At 39.2% G+C, this 23,198-nt stretch overlaps 1 protein-coding gene across 1 annotated transcript in view; it reads left to right on the top strand.

Moving 5' to 3' along the window:
- The first annotated feature begins 1,065 nt into the window (after window positions 1-1,065).
- Window positions 1,066-23,198, top strand: part of FAM222B (family with sequence similarity 222 member B) — a 62,583-nt gene continuing 40,450 nt past the window's right edge. The window contains exon 1 of the mRNA XM_054573220.1: window positions 1,066-1,160. The gene's annotated coding sequence lies outside the window, so the exon portion shown is untranslated. The remainder of the gene's footprint in view (window positions 1,161-23,198) is intronic.

Genomic DNA, 23,198 nt, shown 5'->3' with positions numbered 1-23,198 from the left:
CCCTCTGACTGCATTGCCTGCTGCTTTCCAATTTGTGTAGTTGAATTCCCAGGACTCAGTTGAGCTTAGTCTCTTATTGGGCTATGCCAAGGCAGTACAAGGGTATATGGGCTGATAGTCGGGCCTCCTCGGGCTAAAGGTCTGGTTTTCCTTTGCTAGTTTGCAAAAGGTTCAGGTTCTACGCTGACAGCTAGAAGGTAGGGGACAATTAGCCTGCAAGTTACTCAGCGGCACATATGAGATACCTAGAACATTTTCGTCCAATAAACAGTATGCATTTCATAAACAGACAGAACTTAGCGGTGTCCCAGCGCGTTCTAGATGCAATCATCTCCTAGACAAGGTCCCAGGGCTTCTGAGCATCTCCTAGCCAGTAGTGTATTTTGGGGTGTCAAAGTTGCCTCTTTTACAATTATCCCCAATGCATTCTACAATAGATGTGATCATCTTCTAGAAAGAAACCTGGCTCTGGCCGGGTAGTTCAGCTGGTTAGAGCATCTTCCGGATACGCCAACATTGTGGGTTACATCCCAGGTGAGGGCACACACACGAGAATCAACCAACGAATGCAAAAATAAGTGGAACAACAAACTGATGTCTTCTTTCCTCTCTCTAAAAATCAATTAAACAAACAAAAGAGCGCGCGCTTCATCAGCTCACTTACTAAAATGGGACTCGCACAGAGATTAGCATGGCAAGAGAGAGGGAGGGAGGGAGGAAAACCTAAATTTATTATCAGTGCTCACCTCAGAGCACCTAAATTCAGGCCTTTAGGTGCAAGTGGGATACAGAATCCTGGTAGTGCCATTTAGTAACTAGGCAAGATATTTCAGAGGTCTCAATCCTGGAGCAGCCACCTAGAGCCAAATTAACAAATCCTGAAAGCCCGCCGCCATGTCTGCCTGAGACACAGGGTTCCAGGGCATCAGGCACTCACTAAGACGACCCTGGGGCGGGCTGCGCAGGCGCGCGCGGCCCGAGAAGGCCCGGGCACGCCAGCCTGCGCAGGCGCAGGAGCAGCTGCCGGCGAGCCGACGGCGGCGGCGGCGGCGGCGGCGGCGGCGGCGGCGATTGAGGGGCTGGGGCGTGGAGCAGCGGTGTCGGTGGCTGGTGGCGGGCGGCAACGGAGCAGCCATGAGGGCCGGGCCCAGTCACCGACAGTGAGTGGTGGTGGAAGGAGGGAAGTGGGTGGCTTGATGGAAGGAGACTCGGACTATTGGGGGGGGGGGTCTGCCTGTCCGAAGCGAAAGGGCGTGGGGGAGGGACAGTTTGAGGTAACGAATGGGGAATTTGGGGTACGGCTGGGCAGATCGTTGTCAGACGGGCTGGGCAGTTTGGGGGAGGAAAGGGGGTGCGCGTTGCAGAGTGAAGGAGCCCGTGGCAGGGCCAGTGTCCCGTGCTCCCCCCGTTTGTCATCGTCCCTTCCCCCAGGAGCTTTCGGTCGCCTCTCCCTTTCCGCTTCTTTCAGAGAATGGTCGCGGGGGGAGGGTGGTGGAGGATGAAAGCGCTGCTGGAGCTGAAGAAGCAAACTCTGATCCTGGCAGGGAACGGCCGGTCGCCTGGAGCAATAGGCTGCTCTGGTAGAGGATGGAAGTCAAGAGCCCTCTGTTTAAGGCTGGTAGGGATCTGGAGAAAAGAGCTAGGGGCTTAGAGTTCGACAGGTTCCAGCCCACGTCCACCGCTGATTAAAGCTGATAGATAATCTTGGGCAGGTCCCACTTAACCTTTCTAAACCTCTGGGAGATGTAGTGATACGATGGGCTATTGCAAGTATCATGTATGTGATTGAGATTGTTTATGAAAATTGTAAATTGTAAGTACTAAGCTGATCTTACTATATCACTAACAGTATTATTGGATTTTAGGCCTTACCATTATTAATGTTACGACTGACTTCTTTGTCAAGGCAAAGCATATTGTTTGCAAAACCTCAATAGGCACATTTGTACTTTCTGTCTAGGCACAGCAGATTATGTGCAGAAATAACAGTTCTGTGATGTGACAAATTGGTCATTAGACTTGTGTAGGAAAAATGCCATACTTTTGGACATTTTTAGAAATGGTGTGTAGAAAGAGAAAGGAAATAGAGAATGAAGGGCCAATAATCAAGTTTGTTCCTTTGTAACACAGTTGGTACTAATGTGCTTTATTGTGAGTTGAGAAAACTAGTTTGAGACAACCTGGAAGGGCTGCACAGTGAGGGATGTGCAAACACAATTTGTTATTTTTTAATTATAAATACTGTTTCCTTTGCGAAGGAGTCGGTTGCCCCAGGGCCCTCTCTCTGTTTTGGAGGTCAGATAAGCTTATAGCAACTTTTCAGCCCCATTCGTTGTTACTCTGCCCTTGGACCCTCCAGGGTGGAGTGTCTCTCAGAGAAAGACAGAAGCAGCTGTGCAGGAGCTGAAGAGGTAGCCGGTTCTTTCTGATGGGCTAAGGGAGCACTCCTGAGGCCTTGTTCTTGTTTAGGGTAGACAAAGCAGAGGACACAGTTAAACTGTGTGTTTCCAGAGTGAGAGAAGATGGCTTTCTAGACACAGCTTTTGAAAGGGAGGTGAAACTCCTTTCAGAAGAACAGAAAGAGACTGATGCTTCAGCTTGGTTGGCTCTGAAGATTGAGAGCTTGAAATGGTGAGGCCTTTTCGAAATGAGGGAGTGATTTGTCTTTTGTCTGAGCCAACACGGTGGCAGTGCTAGATCCTTAAAGAGTCACAGATAAGGAAAATGAGTTATATTATAGGAATGAGGAAAATGAACCCTGGTTCTCTGTAACTTCTCTATCTGGTGAAATGTTTTACTTCTCTTTCCTGGAAATGTACAGTGATATATCTTTTTTTCATATATCATTTTTAACTTTTTGCTCTCCCAATAAATCCTCTGTCCATAATAGTGATTACCCTTTTTTGAGGATAGTTTAAGAAAGGAAGCATTTCTTATTGTTGTCATAGGACATTTACAGATCATAAATTTATTCGGTCTTTGACTACGACATGGTAGATGGAGTGGAGGTATAAAATGTTAGAGCTGGCCTAGTCATCTTATTTTTAATAATTGGATGTCTATTTAAAAAAAAAAGATTGTATGTATTTATGTATTTATTTATTTATTCAGAGAGAGGGGGGAAGGGAAGGAGAGAAACACCAATGTGTGAGAGATGCATTGATTGGTTGCCTCTTGCACGCTCCCAGCTGGGGTCCTGGCCTGCAACCCAGGCATGTGCCCTCACAAGGTATCAAACCAGCAGCACTTTGGTGCACAAGCCAGCACTCTGTCCACTGAGCCACACCAGCCATGGCTGGATGTCTGTTTTTAATTTTAGTACTTTTTCCATCTATTAGAAATTTCCATCAGTTCAAAAAAATCCATAAATGCCATTTGTGTTACATTAAAATGATAAAGGTTTGTTCCATTGTGATGAGAATTTCCTGTCCTTTTCCTTCTTCTATTCTCTTTCCTATTTGTGGTTACTTTTATGTAGTATATGACTGTTACTAAATGAGGAGTCTTCTCCTGGGGGAGAGAAAGGTGATGGTCAGTGCCTTGATTGCCTGTTGTGTGAGTGAGCAGTCTGTCTAAAGTGGGGATGTGTCCTGAACGGTGTGGTTCAGTTGGCTGAGTGTCATCCTGCAAAGCAAAAGGCTGCCAGTTCCGTTCCTGGTCAGGGCACATGCCTGGGTTGTAGGTCCGGTCCCTGGTTGGGTTGCATGCAAAAAGCGACCAACAGATGAATGTTTGTTTAACACACATGATGTTTCTCTCCTCCCTTTCTCCTTCCCCTCCCCTCTCTCCAAAAATAAATAAAATCTTTAAAAAAATAAAGTGAGGATGTAAGGACTTCCTGTGAGCCCCTTACATAGCAAGAGCTAAAATAAAAGGAATAAGCCCTGGCTGGTGTGGCTCAGTGGATTGAGCACCAGCCTGCAAACCTAAAAGTCACTGTTTCAATTTCCTGTCAGGGCACATGCCCGAGTTGTGGGCCAGGTCCCCAGTTGGGGGCATGCAAGAGGCAACTGGTCAGTGTATCTCTAACGCTCATGAATCGATGTTTCTCTCTGTCTCTCCCTTCTTCCCCTCTCTCTAAAAGCAAATAAATAAAATCTTTTATAAAAATAAAAAGAGTAAGCCCTGGCTGGTGTGACTCAGTGGATTGAGTGCTGGCCTGCGAACCAAGGAGTTGCTTGTTCGATTCTCGGTTGGGGCGCATACCTGGGTTGTGGGCCAGCTCCCCAGTTAGGGGTGCACGACAGGCAACCACACATTGATGATGATGTTTCTCTCCTCTTTCTCCCTCCCTTCCCCTCTCTCTAAAAATAAATAAGTAAAATCTTTAAAGGGAATAAGGTTCTTTAGTTCATTTTTATTCTGATTAAAAGAATCATTTTTTCTTAAGCATCTCAGGCCTCATGAAAAACTTATTTTTTAAACAAAGGATTTTCTTCTTTTTTTAAAATTTAATTAATTTATTTTTAGAGAGTGGGAAAGGGAGGGAGAAAGAGAAGGACAGAAACATCATTGTGCAAGAGATTGGTTGCCTCTAGCACACCTGCAACTGGGGATCTGGCCCCCAACCCAGGCATGTGCCCTGATGGGGAATCAAACTGGCAACCTTTCTATCTGCAGGCCAGCCCTCAGTCCACTGAGCCACACCAGCCAGAGTATCAGTGCAAACTTTTTTTTTTTTTTTAAGATTTATTTACTTATTATTTTTTGAGAGAAGGCAAAGGAGGGAGAAAGAAAGGAAAAGAAACATCAGTGTGTGGTTGCCTCATGCAAGCCCCCTACTGGGAACCTGGCCCAAAACCCAGGCACATGCCCTGACCAGGAATGTGCAGGCTGGCACTCAAACCACTGAACCACACCAGCAAAGGCAGGGCAAATTTTTCACACTATATTTAAAAGCAAAATTTCAGCGTTTTATGTCCCTCTCTTTTTTTCACTGACAATACTTACTTGCAAACATAATCTTTGTTTCTTAAGAGCTTTTTAATCTTGCTACCCATTCCTTAAGTCTCTTTTGTGATACTTTCACAGCTGCTAATTAATAATAGAGCACAGAAAATTTTTTTTCTTTTGTGTGTCATTTGCTTTAGTTCTTGATAGAGTGCTAATAACTTTAAAGGAGAACTGACAATATGGAAAGATGTTAAAAAGGAAAAGTAAAGAGAATGAATTTAATTTAGTGAATTTGTGGATTGGTTCTGACATTTGGAGGGTAAAAATTCAAGAATGAACCTATGGTTGGGAGTAGCCTCCTGAGAACCAGGATCTGCTTACCAGTATTTAGCACAGTAGCTGGTATAGAGTAATTGCTCATTAAATATTTGATGAATGGACAAATGATGACAGTATGAATCATAATCAGTGAACATGGGTTCAAGTCTTTTGCAACTTGGTGTATCTTTGTATGAGCTTACCTATGTGTCTTGACCTCTCTTTACTTATCTTCATGAAATGAAGATAATAATTGTACTTACTTCAGGGGGTGGTTGTGAGAGTTAACTGTGTTAATACATGTAAAGTGTTTAGAATAGTACCTTATACTTATTAAATACTAATTATTATTAGTGTTTATTGGATAGACACTCTTTTTGTGCCCAGATCTATGCTGGTCACAGATGACTGTGACATAGCTCTTGCTCTTTGGGGGTTCACAGTCTAGTGGAGGGAACAAATATACAAAGTAATTATAATAGAATGTAAAACCTTATTTCATCAAAGCCAGTGATTGTAAGGCTCACAATTATTTTATACCACTAAAAAAGAAGAAATGCTGCTAATGAGACTGGTATGCTATCAGTTGTAAGATATATCCTGTCTTCAGAGAAATGTGAGTGGAAAAGTGTGTCTTAGAATTGGTGAAGTACAGTAAGTGCTATACTAGAGGGAGGTGCAACTTGTGAGTGTTGATGGAAGGCAGAGTGAGGTATTGTTTGTAAAGGTTCCTGCATTGAACCTGCATGATAGGCCCTCACAGATGGACAAGGAAGTTAGGTCATTTCAAGTAGACAGAAAAGTATGAAATTGGGAAGGGAGAGAGCGTTATTGATGTGTAGCACTGTATCAGGGCAAGCAGGAGAGGAAATGAGCTAAGACTTTGGCAGAGTAACATTGTATAATGCAGCAGAGCAGGTCAGGAATCTTGGAATATTTTCAGAAGAGACATGAGCCTAATTCTTGGATTTAAACTCCTAAAATATAGCAACTCTAAAAAGATGGTTCAGATGGAATGAATTGAGGGGTGAGAGTGAGCATGAGAAGCAAAGTGGCCAGGGAAAGGGCTGTAGCTCTACAGCTGACCAGAGTGGGAAATAAGTGTGAAGTCACTGTACTGTTGGTGAGAGGCGAATACTTTCTCAGCAGAGAAGTGTTTAATATTTCTGTCTTGGTTCACTGCCTATCAAGGTCATGATTATGCCCCTTTCAGAGCTTTTTAACTTAGAGTGAAGAGGAATACAACTCAAGAAAAATGCTAAGTGTTCTTTATTAAGGATGCATTTAAATTTTCTTTATTAAAAATTCATGTTTTACAAATATTTTATTTATTTATTTATTATTGAGAGAGGGGAAGACAGGGAGAGAAACATCAGTGTGTGGTTTCCTCTCACACGCCCCCAGCTGAGGACCTGACCCACAACTCAGGCATGTGACCTGACTGGGAGTGTACCCTTTGGTTCACAGGCGGGCACTTAATCCACTGAGCCACATCAGCCAGGGCTAAAGATGCATTTAATACAAGGTAAATAATAAGTTACCAGATTTGATGGCTCAGTTATAAAATTATGATTTGGTCCAAAACTGGATTGTACTGTTTCATGGGAAAATATCGGTCCTTTAAAGAGTAATGTAAAACAATCAGTTACTAATTTTTTGGTAACCTTGAAGCAAACAGGAAAACAATATGAAAAACTAGAAATAACATAAGCGTGAATTCATGTAGCATCTTTTCCTTTTACCAGTGAGCCAAAACTAGGCTTGAATCTCTTAAGCTATTTGAACTCTGATCTCATTGAAAAGTGTTAGAATTCATCCTTTTAGCAATCAAATTCAGCAAAATTTAAGTGCCTACTGTGTGTTGGACATTGTGCTAGCCACTGGGATATGAATGACATAATCCTTGTGTTTAAAGAGCTCCCATTTTAATTGGAGACTAACAGATAATTATGAGTTAGTACAGTAAGTGCTGTCATAGAGATCTGCACTAAGTGCTATAGGAGTACTGATTCTGTGTGGTAGGGGGGAGGAGAAGGTTGGAGAAGGCTTACTAGAGGGAGTCAGTAAGGGCTTGAAGGGTGGATACAATTTGGCAGTTTCAGCAAAAAAGGATTAGAGAGGGTAGTGTTTCAGTGTAGAGAACAGCTTACACAAGGGTACACAATTATAACAGTATGGACCTGTGTGTGGGCCAGTGGTTTAAGGGGGTTAGATCATGGGGTATGAGGAAAGACTGGAAGGAAGTAAGGTGAAATATGGGTTTGAGCATGATTGTGGATGGCCTTGGTGAGGTGTCTGAATTTTATTTTGGAGGTGCTAGGGAGTCACAGAGTTTTAAACTAAGTAAAGAACATGTTCAGATTACTACTTATTTATATTTTTAAATTTTTTATTCTCACCCGAGGACATGCCTATTGATTTTTAGGGTGAGAGGAAAGGAGTGGGAGTGGGAGAGAGAGGCATGGAAACATCAATTGGTTGCCTTTCGTACATACCCTAACCAGGGACTGAGTCTTCAGTCTAGGCATGTGCCCTGACCAGGCATGGAACCCACGAACTTCTGGTTTACAGGACCATGCTCCAACGAACTGGGCCACACTGGGCAGGGCCAGAACACTGTTTAAGAAAAGGAACACTGTTAACAGTGTGGAATTTAGATTTAAAAAGCTGAAATTGGCTGCAGGGAGACTAGTTGGTTGTGAGACTGGTATAATAATCATTTGAGAGATATTGAAGATCTCATTTACATTGGTAATGGTGGAGGTATAGACAGATTAAAGAGCTTTTTAGGAGACTGGCTAGAAGGATCTTACTGACTTTATCTTGGATAGTGTGTCAGGGAGGAGGAGTTGTCAAAGATGGATTTGAAATTGCTTGCTTGGGCAGATAAGTGGATGGTGATGTCACTAGCTAGGGTAGGAAATCCAAGACTAAGAAGCTGTAAATGATGTCCAACCTGTGGCTCAACACAAAATCATAAACTTACTTAAAACATGAGATATTTTTGTGATTACGTGTCACAATGTATTTAGTGTGTGGCCTAAGACAACTCTTCTTCCATTATGGTGCAGAGACACCTAAAGGTTAGACACCCTGCGGTAACGTTTGAGTTTGATTTTGGTATATTAGATTTGACATATCTGGGAGATCTAGGAACAAATGTCCAATAATAGATTTCTGGATATTTGGGTCTTGAGTTCAGTAGAAAGGTTTAGAATGGAGATGCAGATTGAGAAATCATTAGGGTATAAGTGATATAAAGCCAGCATGATGACCCTGTGTATCTCAGCTCTAGATGTTTTTGTTTTGTTTTGTTTTTGAACATTTTATTTATTTATTTTTACAGAGAGGGGAAGAGAGGGAGAAAGACAGGGAGAGAAACATCAGTGTGTGGTTGTTTCTTGTGAATCCTCTACTGGGGACCTGGCCTGCAACCCAGGCATGTGCCCTGACTGGGAATTGAACCGGCAACCCTTTGGTTTGCAGGCTGGCACTCAATCCACTGAGCCATACCAGCCAGGGCTAAGCTCTAGATGTTTTATATGTTCATTCACATCATCTGGAGGGATTGGCTTTCTGGGAATGTGGTTTCTAAGTTTTATGGGAATTTATGTTAAAAGAATTCTGTAGATTTTTTTTTTTACTTTTTTTTAGTATGGAAAATTTCAAGTATGTACAAGGATGGGTAGAAGAGTATAATAAACCCCATTACTTTGGTACAATAATTGTCAACTCATGCCAATCTTGTTCTCCCTGTCTACTAGTACCCCCTACCCATTGATCTATCTAAATTATTGTAAAGCAAATCCTAGGTATCATAATTTCATCAGTAAATATTTCATTATATACTTCTAAAAGATAAGGATTAAAAGAAAAATTCTACAAAAATTAATAATCCAGTCAGTGTATCTCAGTCATTTTTCAACCGTTTGTTTAAAATGGTATCCAAATAAGGTTCATACATTATGGTTTTCATGGGTCTATTAATTATCTTGTAATCTATAGTTTGTATTTTTTTTAAAGGTTTTATTATTTGTAGAGAAGGGAAGAGAGAGAGAAAGAGAAACAATCAGCACGTGGTTGCATCTTGTGTACCCCCTACTAGGGGCCTGGCCTGCAACCCAGGCATGTCTCCTACACTGGGAATTGAACCGGCGACCCTGTGGTTTGCAGGCTGGTGCTCAATCCACTAAGCCACACCAGCTAGTGCTGTAATCTATAGTTTTGCCTTCTATTAGCTCATATATTATTTTTTGAAAAAATCTCTCCTTTTTTAAATGATTTTATTTATTTATTTTTAGAGAAAGGGGAAGGAAGGGATACGTCTATCAGGTGGCTCTCGCATGCACCCAGCTGGCGACCTGGCCTGCAACACAGGCGTGTGCCCTGACAGAGAATCAAACCTGCAACCTTTTGGTTCACAGGCCAGCACTCAGTCCACTGAGCCACACCAGTCAGGGTAGAAATCTCTCCTTTTTCAAAGCTTCTATTACTTTCTCCTCTTTGGGGGGGATTCCTTTTACACTATATCTATTATAGTATGTCTACAAAGCAGAACATCTTTTTAGCTTCCTCCCTTTCTTGCTGTCATTCAGAACAATTGGTTGTTCAAAACAAAGATTTATGCATTGCCAACTCTATGGTATGAGCTAATAAGAAAGTAGCTAGTGTAGCTAATTCCTGCTCATCCAGAGTGTATGTCTTGATGGGAGAAATAAGTTAACTCAGTTATAGAATATAGTGTATTAAGAGTGGTGATAGGGAACTTGGGGTGCAGTGGAAAGAAACATGTTACCCCTTAACCCATTTCTGTAGGATCATGAAAGGCTTATGGATGGAAGACACTGTCCAAGGTCAGACCTGAAGGATGAGGGGTAGTTAGGGAATATTCCTGACAACAGGGGAACCATTGTTTATAAAGTATAAGAAGTTTAATATTTTTATTTTAACTGTTTGGAATAAACAAATGTCTTTAAGGAAAACTGGGTTTTCAACTTTATTGTACCAAATAATATTAATATATATCTTTAATTACTTTTTAAAACATTTTAATCCTCACCTGAGGACATGCTTATTGACATTAGGGAGAAGGAAAGGGAGAGAAAGATTGATGTGAGAAACATTGATTGGTTGCCTCTTGTACACACCTTTACCGGGAGGAACCTGCATCCTAGGTATGTGCCCTGACCAGAAATGGAACACCAACCTTTTGGTTTATAGGATGATGCTCCAACTGACTGCGTCACACAGGCCAGGGTAATACATACCTTTATACAAAGCATTTTTCTTTCCTTCTGCACAGCTACAGGAAATATCAGAGCAGCTGTACAAATAAAAAATTAGAACTTTGGAAAATAAACATAAGATTTCCATCCCTTAACAATACCCTCATCATTTTTCTTAAGGTAGGCAGCTAATTCCTACGTAAAAATGACACTTTCAGGGAAAGTTGAAAAAGTCTTTGACAAGCTGATTCTAAAATTTATATGAAAAAAGGACCAAAATAGCCAAAATGATTTTGAAAAAGTACAACAGTTTCATACTACCTGATTTCAATATGTACTAAAGAACTACAGTACTCAAGACAGTGTGGTATTGGCAAAAGGCTAGATACACAAGATCAGTGAACAGAATAGAATCCAGAAATAGGCTCACACTATTAAGTATGGCTGTTTGATTTTTGACAGAGATACAATGGCAAGTCAAAAAAAGATAGTCGTCCTAACAACTAAGTGTTGGAATAAATATATACATCCAAAAAAAAAGAAAAAAGAAAAAAAAGGAACTTTAACCCATACCTAATACTTTATGTAAAAATTAACTAAAATTCATTCACAGATCTAAATGTAAAATAGAAAACTATAAAATATTTCAAATAAAACAAGAGAAAATCTTTATTACCTTGAGTTAGGCAAAGAGTTCTTAGATATAACACCAAAAGCAAGTTTCATAGAAGAAAAAAATGATAAATTGGACTTCATCAAACTTTACTCTGCAAAAGACACTATTAAGTTAATGAAAAGACAAGACATAAGATTGGGAGAAAATATTTGCAAATCATATATCAGATGTAGGACCTTATCCAGAATGTATAAAGAGCTCAAAGCACAGAGTTCAAAGTTCATCAAGTAATAAGCAGATAACACCATAAAAAAAAAATGGGTGAAACATTTGAATGACTTCATCAGAGAAAATAGATGGATGGCAAAGAAGCACATGAACAAGAAATGTGCTCAACATCTTAGTCATGAGAGTAATGCAAATTAAAATCATAATGAGATATGCCATTAGAATGCTTGAAAAACAAAAAATAGAAAACTGACTAGATTATGGACTAATGATGATGTGGAGCAGCTGCAATTTTGGAAGACACTGTGGTAGCTTCTTATAAAGTAAAACATACACTTAATATATGACCCAAGTGTTTATCCAAGTAAAAGGACAACCTATGACACAATAACCTGTATATGAACATTTATAGCAGATTTATTTGTACTCATCAAAAACTGGAAACAGCCTGAATGTCCCTCAACTTGGAATGAATAAACCAATTGTGATATATTCATACAATGGAATACTACTCAGCCATAAAAAGGAACTATTCATATATGCAATGACATAAATTGAGTCTCAACTGCATTATGGTAAGTGAAAGAAACCAAGCTCAAATGGCTAGTCACTATATGATTGAATTGATATGACATCTGAAAACTCAAAACTATAGGGACAATGAAGAACAGATCAGCGATAGCCTCCAGTTAAGGGTAGGGGGAGTGTTTGACTCCAAAGGGGTAGCATGAGGAAATTTTTTGGGGGGGACGAAGGTACTGTTCTATATCTTGATTGTGGTTACACAACTGTATGCATTTATGAGAACCCTTAGAAGTGAACACTGAAAAATGAAATTTTACTGTGTAAAATTTAAAAAGTCTGAGGGTAAGAAGAGGGAGACTTTAAAGAATTCCAGAAATAAAATGTCCTAAAATATTTGAATTTTTAACTTAATTTTATTTTTTGGATATATTTTATTTATTTTTTAATCCTCATTGCTTTTTAGAGAGAGAGGAAGGGAGAGAGGGAAACATCGATGCAAGAGAGAAGCATTGACTGGTTGCCTCCTGTACACATTGAACTGGGGATCACACGCACCCATACTGGGGACAGAGCTCACAGTTCAGGCATGTGCCCTGACTAGGAATTGAAGCTCTACCCTTTTGGTTACAGGATGACACTCCAACCAACTGAGCCACACTAGCCAGGGCTGGATATATTTTGAATAATTTAAAAGATAGAGAGTGAAAAGTCTCTGAGTCGAAATTTTAGATCCTTAGAATTTCTTTGTTTTATTTTGAAATGCAGTTGTCTCCTCTGATTTGTATGATTTCAAGACTACTTTTCCAGTTTTTCTTTTTTAAATTTATTGATTTGAGAGAGAGGAAAACATTGATTGGTTGTTCCATTTATTGGTGCATACATTAGTTGATTCTTCCAAGTACCGTGATAGGGGATCAAACCCACAACTGTGGTGTATAGGGATGCTGATCTGATCAACTGAGCTACCTGGCCAGGGCAGTTATTTTCTATTTTAGTTTTTAAGCTTGCTTATTGCCAAGTATTGTGCTACTTAGCTCTCCTTCCCTATTCTCTTCTTCCTGTCCTAGGATACTACTATGTCACCTAAAGATATGTTCTCCACTTCAGTGCATATAATACAGTATTCACTGGTGAGATTTATCAAGTTAATTGGAGGAGATGTGGATCTCATTCAAAGTCTAGCCAAGCTGTCTTTTCTCCCAGAGGTTACTTAATGGACTAAAGCTTGGACTTTCAGAATATTGTGGCAGGACATCTTTAATATTCTTGGAGGTTGTGTATTACACTTTCCAGGTGAGTGTGGATTTTTAGGTTTGGGAAGACATTGAGAAAACTGGCTGTAACTTTTAGACATCTGGACCAGGTTCAATATTGATTAACAGGATTTTCCCCTCTAGTTGGCATCCATCTGCTTCCCTCTGCTACTGCTTTCTCATGAGAGGCAATTTGAATTATTTGCTGGTATTTCTGGATCATGTCTCTACTCTTCTCTTTTTTCCCACAAGTACTTTGATTTTCCACCAGATCTCAAATTTCTAAGTAAGGATTTTTTATTTAGTAAAGTAAGATCATTCATGTTAGTAGGGAATTGTTGGGTGTCTGTTTAGACTCCTATGTCTCACCTAAATATCTGTTTGTTCTTGGTAAATTGTTACTTTAGTTGATCTCTAGTCCTTTAATTTATTCTCCCCCCACCTTTTTCTCAAAGGCTGGCAAGTGGAAATTTCTTTACTTTCAATGTGAATATTGGCCTTTCCCTTCTTGCTATACTTTTAATCTCTCTGTAACCTTGTTCTATCACTATTTCTCTTTTATCTGAGTCTTAAATCTTTGTCTTTGTTTTTCCCCAACTCTCTGTCTCTCCAACTCTCCCCCACCCCCTGCCGCCCGCCACATTAGTGTTCAGTTTCTCTCCTGTTCATAAAAGTAGTCTTCCTCCTGCTCTCTTCACTCTCTCACAGCCTATTTTTTCCCCAGGCATGTAATTTGATTTTTGTCCCCACCACTCCACTGAAATTGCTCTGTTCAGTGACCTAATTGTCAAACCCAGATGATGCTTTTCAGCCCTTAGATTAGTTTGCCTTTCTGCTTCTTTAAACTGTGATATCGTCCACTCTTGGTTTTTCTCTTACCTCCCATGTCGTCTTAGTCTCACCAGTCTCCTTTTCTTCCATCCAATCCTAAATGTGGTTACATATTTTTATCAAAGTGTTAAAATATTTTAATGTTTTAGTACAATCATTGTAGGTAGATTTCTGAAAGTTCTTTAGAAACCTTCTTTAAGTAGGGTTATAAGCAATATACACATAATGCTGAGTGAATGAGACTGATTTGAAGAGTCAGGTCTCTGCCCTGGCTGGTGTGGCTCAGCGAATTGAATGCTGGCCTGCGCACCAAAGGGTCGCTGGTTCGATTCCCAGTTAGGGCATATGCCTGGGTTGCAGGCCAGGTCCCCAGTCAGAGGTGCACGAGAGGCAAGCACACATTGATGTTTCTCTCCCTCTTTCTCCTTCCTTTCCCCTCTCTAAAAATAAATAAAATCTTGAAAAAGAAAAAGGTGTCTCTGCATTGGAAAAGTGGACTCCCTTGACCTTGGGCCTTGTGATAGATACATCAGTTTTCTCAGCTGTCAAATGAGCATAACAGGACCAGTTTAGCTCACTGAGTGGTTATGAGGCATGACTACTAATGAAAATAATTGAAAACACTTTGGCAAGTGTGATATAAATGCTAAATAATAGTTCTTTATTGGGATGTTGTGAAAATTAGCAACATGCTGTCTCTTAGAAGCCTTAAGTTCCTTTTGGGAAAGGTGATATCTTTTTATAAACATAGTTCAGGATTTGGGAAAAGATATTCCTACCCCAATTTTTAGAATGTAACAATTATAGAACCACAATGAAACAATTTTTTATTAAAGAGAATACTTCCAAAAGATTTTTAAATAATATCACTTTGGAGGATTGGAATCACTAGAGTTTTTAGCATCTTGGCCTTTTGGTTCTTCATTATGCCAGTTATGCTGAATGTTTAAAGGACTGGTGGGGGTGATCTATTATCTGTATTTAAAGCATCATAACTAATCAATAGAACTGCTTACAAAAAAGCATAGAAAAAGTCTTTTAATTTATTTTAGGTGACACCATATGGACACTGAAGTGATGACTTCAGATAGGCTTTCAGGAGGGACATGGTACCATTTCACGAAAAGTTAGCACTCTTGTTGTATACCGGAGGCTAAATATAGAGTGGGTAGTATCATGAACTTAAAAAATGCTTGAAATTTGATTCTGATGAACTAAGTTTTTCTCAGCTTCTGAAGTGGCATTAACAATAGAGGAAAATTGGGATGTGGTTCTTTTGATGTCTAAAACCGATAAGGAAAAGCTGAAGTGGTTAAGCAATAGTTTCCTGACATGCTCAGAACATTAATTCTGCTGCTGGCTCAGTTGAGAACTTGTGGGTTGTTTTTTCGGTAGAGATCTGTGTTTTACTACCTTTAGAACAAAGTGACATGAAGTTTTTAGCTTTATATAAGCTGCAATTGAATCTTTTTTCTGGAATTTAAATTCTCCCACAATTCTTTCTCTCTTTGTATCAAGGACAAGTAAAAGGCTTAGGTTTCTTTTCCTGTTTGATGGGAAGGCTACTTGCTGTTTGCAGCACCCAGGTCTTTTTTTTTTTTTTTTTTTTTCTTTTTTTGGCATTTGGTGATAAAGGAGTCCCTGAATGGCCTGCTTCCACAACGAAGACATTTGAGTAAACTTACTTTTTTTGAGGTGCCTTACTTCTCTGATTGTATTTAGACTTTGTTATTTGCTTCCATTATCTGACTTATTCATTGTAGGCCCAGGGATCAGCTTCAGCTGTTTTATGTTCATAGGTTAAGGTTAATTTTATACACACACACACTTTTCCATGTCATCCTTGCACAGTAGACATGGATACTTCTCTATATTGTCTTAATTTTAGTATATATGCTGCCAAAGTGAGCACTCACTTTATATTGGATTGGCCCAAAAGTCCATTACGTTTTTTTCCTGTATAATGGCTCTAGTAGTGCTTAGTTGTCTTTAACTTCATTTGAAACAATTCTGTTAGATTGTATTGTGACAGCTGTCATATCAGTGTGTATTGAGAACAGAAACTTTACCAAATTAGTGAACTTTTGTATGGTCATTTTAATATTGAAGATGGACAAAAACATGCAGCATTTTTAGCATATTATGCTTCATTAATTCAAGAAAGGCAAAAATGCAATTGAAACACACACAAAAAGATTAGTGCAGTGTATGGAGAAGGTACTGTGACTGATTGAAAGTGTCAAAAGTTGTTTGTGAAGTTTTGTGGTACTATTGATATTTTGGCCAAATTATTCTTTGCTGCAGGGCTGTCTTAGGCATTGGAAGATGTTCAGCAGCACCTCTGGCCTCTACCCATGAGAAGCCAATAGCAGGGAATAGCTGACATACTCAAAATAGTGAAATCAATAAAACTATTGGTGAAAATGGAAAAATGTGTCTTTTATTTTATGGAAAGAGGTAACAGACTTTTTGGCCAACCCAATATTTTAATTTTAGTTCCTTTGGATTTGATTTGCAGTTTTCTTGTATCCATCCTACTTAATAGTTTCTTTCCAAGGTTAGATGTTTCACAAAACTTATATTCTAAATATTTTTTAGGAATGTATTGCTTATGCTGGGCACCCTTATTTCCACCCCCCCCCCAGCTTTATTGAGGTATAATTGACAAATAGTAAGATATTTAAAGTGTACAGCATGATGATTTTAGGCACCCTTATCAATTTTTGTTTTGTTCATTAATAGCCAAGTTTTCTCTAGAAGCTTGCAGTTGGCATTACTATCAAGTCAAAAATACCTTTAGGACTGTATTGAGAAAGCACTTTCTACCACTTAGTAACAATACAGATTATATGTAATATTAGACCTTAAGTATTTTCTTTTAATCTTCACCCAAGGATATGTTTAGTGGTTTTAGAAAGGAAAGGAAGGGAGAAGGGGAAGAGGGAGAGAGAGAAACACCAGTGTGAGAGAGAAATACTACTGGGTTGCCTCTTGTACCTGTATGCCCTGACCTGGGATCAGGTCTGCAACCCAGGCATGTACCCTGACCAGGAATTGAACCCACAGCCTTTTGGTTTGCAGACCAAATGCCCAACACACTGAGCCACACCAGTTAGGGCATTTGTTCTCATTTTTTATTGCTGTGTAAAATTTCTTTGTATTTTGTGGCTATCAACTCTTTTTCATAAATGTTGCAAATATTCTTTAAGGCTATGAATAAGAAGTGAGGAAGCAGGTAATTGTCAAATGCTTATTCAAGACAGTATTTGTTTAAAATGTTTGCCTTGGTTATCTGAGCAATGGTAAGCTGCTTTTGTCTCCCTCCTTCCAAAGATACATAGCAAAACTCCTTCTGTGTAAAGTAAAGTGTTGGCTCTGTACTGGTTATGATTTGCTTTCTCTGGCTGGCAAAGCCTTCTTTTTGTTTTCTGTCTTCTGACAGATGATAGGATTGTGGGGAAACAGCGTCCAGGGCTTTCTCAGGAACTGTGCCATTTATCTACAGAAGCCATTGGCTTTGGCACTAGAAGAGAATTGGCTCTGCATTTAAAGATGCCAAACCATCCTTGATTCACAAGTTTGCTGTCTCATTGTGTGTGTGTGTGTGTGTGTGTGTGTGTGTGTGTGTGTGAGAGAGAGAGAGAGAGAGAGAGAGAGAGAGAGAGACTTTTAGGATGTTGGCTTTTATTCTACATGTGCTACCCCATCAGTATGAGAAATGAACAGCTCATCCCTTCTCTCCAACTCCCCATGCCCAACACTCACAATTCAAACATATCAAACCATAGCAAATGGCACAACAGTCATTTGAGGATTAGGGAAGAAGACACCACAGAAGTGTTTCCATTGCCCTTATGGTGACTTGGAGCTTTAATTCTGGTTTATCAGTTAAAGTCTTAGTCTTTCCTATGTAGGCTTGAATTATTTAGGTGTGGGAATGATTTGCCAGCCAACATGTCTCTTTATAGAGGCTTTTCAAAGGCAAGAGTGAAAGCTAATTGTCAGAGTACCCTTTCTTCACTTGGAAACTTAATTCATATAAGGCAGAGAACATTTAGGAAAGTTCTGTTTATTCATGTACCCTTGACATATTCTTTTCAGGTGAATGTAGCCTAATTTATCCCGATTTCAAGAATTATAAGTAGCCTTAACTCCAATTGTATGCTATTCTCCATGCTTTTTAAACTGTGTGCAATTGATTTTGAAACCTAGCCAACTATGTATTAGCAAATCTTTCACACCCATTAAGGCCTCATACTTCTATTTTTCTATAGATAACAGTTTAAAGATACTTTCTAGGTATAGGTTATTTTCATTTAGATTTAGTTAGGGAAAATTGTTAATAGAATAAGCCAGTTTGGATAAGCTGGTGTGTCTAGTGTGAATTTATTATATAGATGTATGAATTTTTCTCCTTCTGCCAGAAATGCTTCTTTTTTTGTCCTGCCCCAATCCACAGTCTTGCAGAACTTGAGGTTTGGTTCCCATGTGTATTCTTTGTTGTAGTTTACCTTTAAAAAAGGTTTTTTGTTTTTTGTTTTTTCCCCATTGATTTTAGAGAGAAGGTGAGAGAGAAACATTGATTTGTTGTTTCATTCACCCATTCATTCATTGGTGGTCGCTTGTATGTGCCCGAGCCAGAGATCAAACCCACAACCTTGGCATTTCAGGAGGATGCTCTTACCAACTGAGCTACCCTGCCAGGGCCTTTTTCTGTTTGTTTTTAAACTGGTGTTTCCTCTCTCTAGACTAAGTGCCTTAAAGACAGGGACTATAGCTCTTTTTTTTTTTTTCCTCTGGGGTCTAGTAGAATTCCTGATATATTGGAATGCAATAAATGTGGTGCTGTGAGTGAATGAATGAATAGATTGAATTCTCAAAAATATACGGTGAATGGATTTTACACTTCCCTCTAGTGCCTGAAAGAGAAAGTGCAGCCAGTTAAAAAAAACTGTTAAAGGATACCTCCCTACAGTGAAATAATAGTTCAAAGTATTGCCTTTGTAAATTTCTTTCTTTGTAAAAGATTTAATTTATTTACTTTTAGTGAGAGGGGAAGGGAGGGAGAAAGAAAGGGAGAGAAACATGATGTGTGAGAGAGAGAGAGAGGTCTCACACAAATCAAAATTTCACACATTTTGCATGCCCAAGGCATGTTCCCGGACCTGAATCAAGTTGGTGACCTTTTGGTTTGCAGGCTGGCACTCAAACCACGGAGCCACACCAGCCAGACCATTGCCTTTTTTTTTTTTTTTAACTTTAATACTTGTCTTTTCAGACTTGCTATTCTTTGTAAGTCTAGTGAATAATAAGGTTTCTTATTAAAGTTTGTGTTATGTCTCATAGGTATTTGAATCCTGTAAAATGTCACAAAGTGGATCTTTATGGGGGAAATGCCTTTTTATTTTTTAAAAAGATTTTATTTATTTATTTATTTTTAGAGAGAAGGGGGGAGTGGGGGGGGGGAGAGGAGAGAAACATTGATGTTAGAGAAAACCCGCAAACCCATACATATGCCTGGACCTGGAATCAACCCAGTGACCCTTGCTTTTGCAGGAGGATGTCATCAGTCCGGGCACGTTTTTTATTTTTTAAAAGATCAAATATCCTGCCTTGGCCAGGTGACTCAGTTGGTAGGAGTATCGTCTGGTGCACCAAAGGGTTTCAGGTTTGGTCTTCAGTCAGGACGCATACCTAGGTTGCAGTTTGAACCCCGGTCAGGGCACATATGGGATGCAGCCTATCAATGTTTCTCTCTCATATTGATGTCTCTCCCCCTTCCCCCACCCAACATCAAGAAACATATCTTTGGGTGAGGATTAAAAATAATAATAATAATAAACAAACATTTTAAAAAAACTCTCCTTTACTCCTCCTTACCCCCTTTTTTTTCCTTTTTAACTGAATTTATTGGGGTGAGATCGCCTCATCTCTGTGGTAATGACTGCAGACCAATTGGGGTATATATTCATACAGACATCCAGATATTTTGTTGGACTCTATAGACATATATATTCATATGTGCTTAAAAGTAGATGTGAGCCCTGGCTGGATGCTCAGTTTGTTAGAGCGTCGTCTTAATACTCCAGGGTTGAGGGTATGACCCTCAGTCAGGGCACATACAAGAATGAGACAATGAATGCATAAATAAGTGGAGCAAGAGATTGATGTTTCTCTTTTTCTCTTTCCGTCTTCCCCCCGCCCCCTTCCTCTCTAAAAATCAATAAAAATTTAAAAAATGGATGTGATAATTTTATAATACAGTCTGAAACTTGGTATTTTAAAACTTTATTGAGATGAAATATACATTCAGAAAACGTGTACATAAGTGGATAGCTCAATGACTTTTTCACAAATTGAACTACCCTATGTACAACACCAAATCCCCAGATCAACGAACGTTAGCAAAAAAACCAAACAAACCCATAATACGTTACCCTTTGGAGTCCCTCCTTTAAATGTGTCCATGATACTGTTGAAGCACAGAGTGGGTAAGTACTTACTAGTGACAGAGTAAGAACTTCATTATCTGTTCTATTTTGAAAATGAACCAAGGAAGCTATTAATGATTTCAGCTTTCGTGGCTGTCATGAGAGCTTCGGACATTTAAGTGATTTGGACCATTCTTTTCCTATAAAGTTTACTGGGGTAATTATTTACTGAGGACTTTATTATGCATACCTTACTGTGCAAAATTGGGAAGGAAGAAGATATAAAGGCAAATACAATACTAGCACTGAGTTACAGTCTCACTTAGGAAGACAAATTACATTAGACAACAGAACAATTAAGTACTGAATTGTATAGTCGTGATTCAAAAAAAAAAAAGGATTCATTGCTGACAGCATCAAAGAAGGCTTCACAAGGGAGGTGGAATTTGAGCTGGACCTTGAAGAATGGGTAGGATTTAAATGGAATGGTGATAACATTACAAGTCATGGCAACAAAGTAGAAATGGATGAACATGATACACAGACAGTGAGCAAGCAGAACAGTCTCTCTGGTGTGGGGGAAACTTGCTGAGGAAACGTAGGGAGTTAAGTTTGATAACATTTGCTAGTGCCAGGTTATAGACCACATAACTGCCACAGAGTAGAAACTTGGCTTGATGACATAGGCACCAACGAGCCGTAATATAGCTTAGTGGATAGGAGTGTTAGATTTGGAGCCAGAAATCTCAAGTTCTCATACTGACTTTTCCATTTACCAGTTATGTGACCTAGAGCAGATAGTTCAACTGAACTCTCTGGATCTCAGTTTCTTTATCTGTAAAGTAGGGGAAATTTCTATTTCACAGGTTTATTATGATGATAAAATAATAAAAAGTATATATGTGTATGTGTATATCAACACAAGGCCTTGCACCTAGTAAGTGTGCAATAAATTGAACTGTTTTTGTAGTTCTTAAGAGCAAATGGATGAAAGCAGTGGTATGTAGAATAAGGAAGACTAGAAAGAAGTTATAGTTGCCCCGATAGACATATGGTAAGTAGGTCTCCGTTAAGGTAGTGGGAATAATATAGAAAGAGTAAATTTGAGGAACATGAAAAGAAATTGGACTTGAATTCCCATTTAGGAGGAAATGTTTTGGGTGTTCCTGTGATCTTTTTTAAATATTTATTGGTTGATTTTAGAGAGAGACATTTATTTGTTGTTCCCCTTATGTATGTATTCATTGGTTAATTCTCGTATATGCCCTGACCTGGGGAGAAACCTCCAACCTTAGCATATCTGAACAACGCTCTGATCAACTGAGCTACCATGCCAGGGCCATGATTTTTTTCTTAAACAGTTGTAATTCTTCTGTGGTTTCTTGGATGGTATAGGTACTTTTGGCAAGATATGTTTGACTTTTTAATTTCAGTTAAGGTATTTGAAAAGCCCTTTGAGTTTCTCATTTATGTTTTAGAAGACGATATTAGAAGTTTTGTCTGAATTGTCCAGTTGTCAACAACATTCGTGATAACAATGGCAAGACAAGTATGTTTGTTTTATTTTTATTTATTGCTTTTTAGAGACGGGGAAGGGAATGGATGGGGTGAAACATTGCTTTATTGTTCCGCGTATTTATGCATTCACTGGTATATGCCCTGACCAGGAATTGAACTCCCAACCTTAGTGTATCAGGACAGTGCTCCAACCTACTGAGCTACCAAGCTAGGGCACTTGTTGTTTTGTTTTGTTTTTTTTTTTTGATGTCTTGGTGAATTAACTGATGCATGAATGATCTTGGAAGATTTTAATCCTTAAAGAAAAAAAATTGTCTTTATCAAGAAGGCAAGAGTTTGAGGGAAAGTACTACCTCAGAAATTTCCCTTAGCTCTGGTTGGATTGCTCAGTTAGAATGTCATCCCTCTATGCCAAGGTTGAGGTTCCAGGTTCCATCACTGGTCAAGCACATACAAGAATCAACCAGTGAATGCATAAATTAAGTGGAACAACAAATCAGTGTTTCTCTTTCTCTCAAATCAGTAAATAAAAAAAATTAAAGCAAAATTTTCCCATAGACATCAGGAATACACTATTTTAAACAGTATCTTTGCCCTGACGGGTGTGGCTGAATTGGTTGGGCATCGTACTGCAAAGTGAAAGGTCTCACATTCAGTTCTTTGTCAGGGCACATGCCTGGGTTGCAGGTTGGTCTGGTCCCATCGGGCGCGTATGAGCAGCAACCTATTGATGTTTCTCTCCTTATCTTTCTCCCTCCGTTCTCCTCTCTCTAATAATAAATAAAATCTTAAAAAGAAATAAACAGCTTCTTGCAGTATTATTAGTTTTTTAAGATTTTATTTATTTATTTTTAGAGAGAGGGAGAGAAACAGCAATGTGTGGTTGCCTCTCACCTCCCCCTACTGGGGACCTGGCCTACAACCCAGGCATGTGACCTGACTGGGAATCGAACCAGGAACCCTTTGGTTCGTAGGCGGGCACTCAGTCCACTGAGCTACACCAGCCAGAGCTGCTTAATTATTTTAAATGGAAAATGCCAGGGGATTGCTAAATGATGTGGAGGAGGGTTGTAACTGCTTTGTGTTCCTGAGAATTTTTGTTTTAGATTAGCAGAAGATGGAAAGGGATTGGACACACCTGCTAGCTAAACTGGCAGACTTTTGTGGGCAGAATTTAAAATAAAAAAATTTTCACATTTGGTTCTTTTCATATAGACTCTAATAAAAGCTAGCCTAGGAGACACCAGTGAAGTTCCTCTATAAATCTTAAACCAAAGCCTTTTAATTTGCTTAGAAAAATGAACTAGTTTTAAAATGAGAATTCAGCTCTTTTTTAATCTTCAAGAAGAGAGACCTTTTA

Source organism: Pteronotus mesoamericanus, unplaced genomic scaffold (assembly GCF_021234165.1).
Source record: "Pteronotus mesoamericanus isolate MK-2021 breed Mesoamerican mustached bat unplaced genomic scaffold, CSHL_Meso_final contig_246, whole genome shotgun sequence".
In the NCBI taxonomy this organism is placed as follows: domain Eukaryota; kingdom Metazoa; phylum Chordata; class Mammalia; order Chiroptera; family Mormoopidae; genus Pteronotus; species Pteronotus mesoamericanus.
This window is presented reverse-complemented; position numbering and strand designations above follow the sequence as displayed.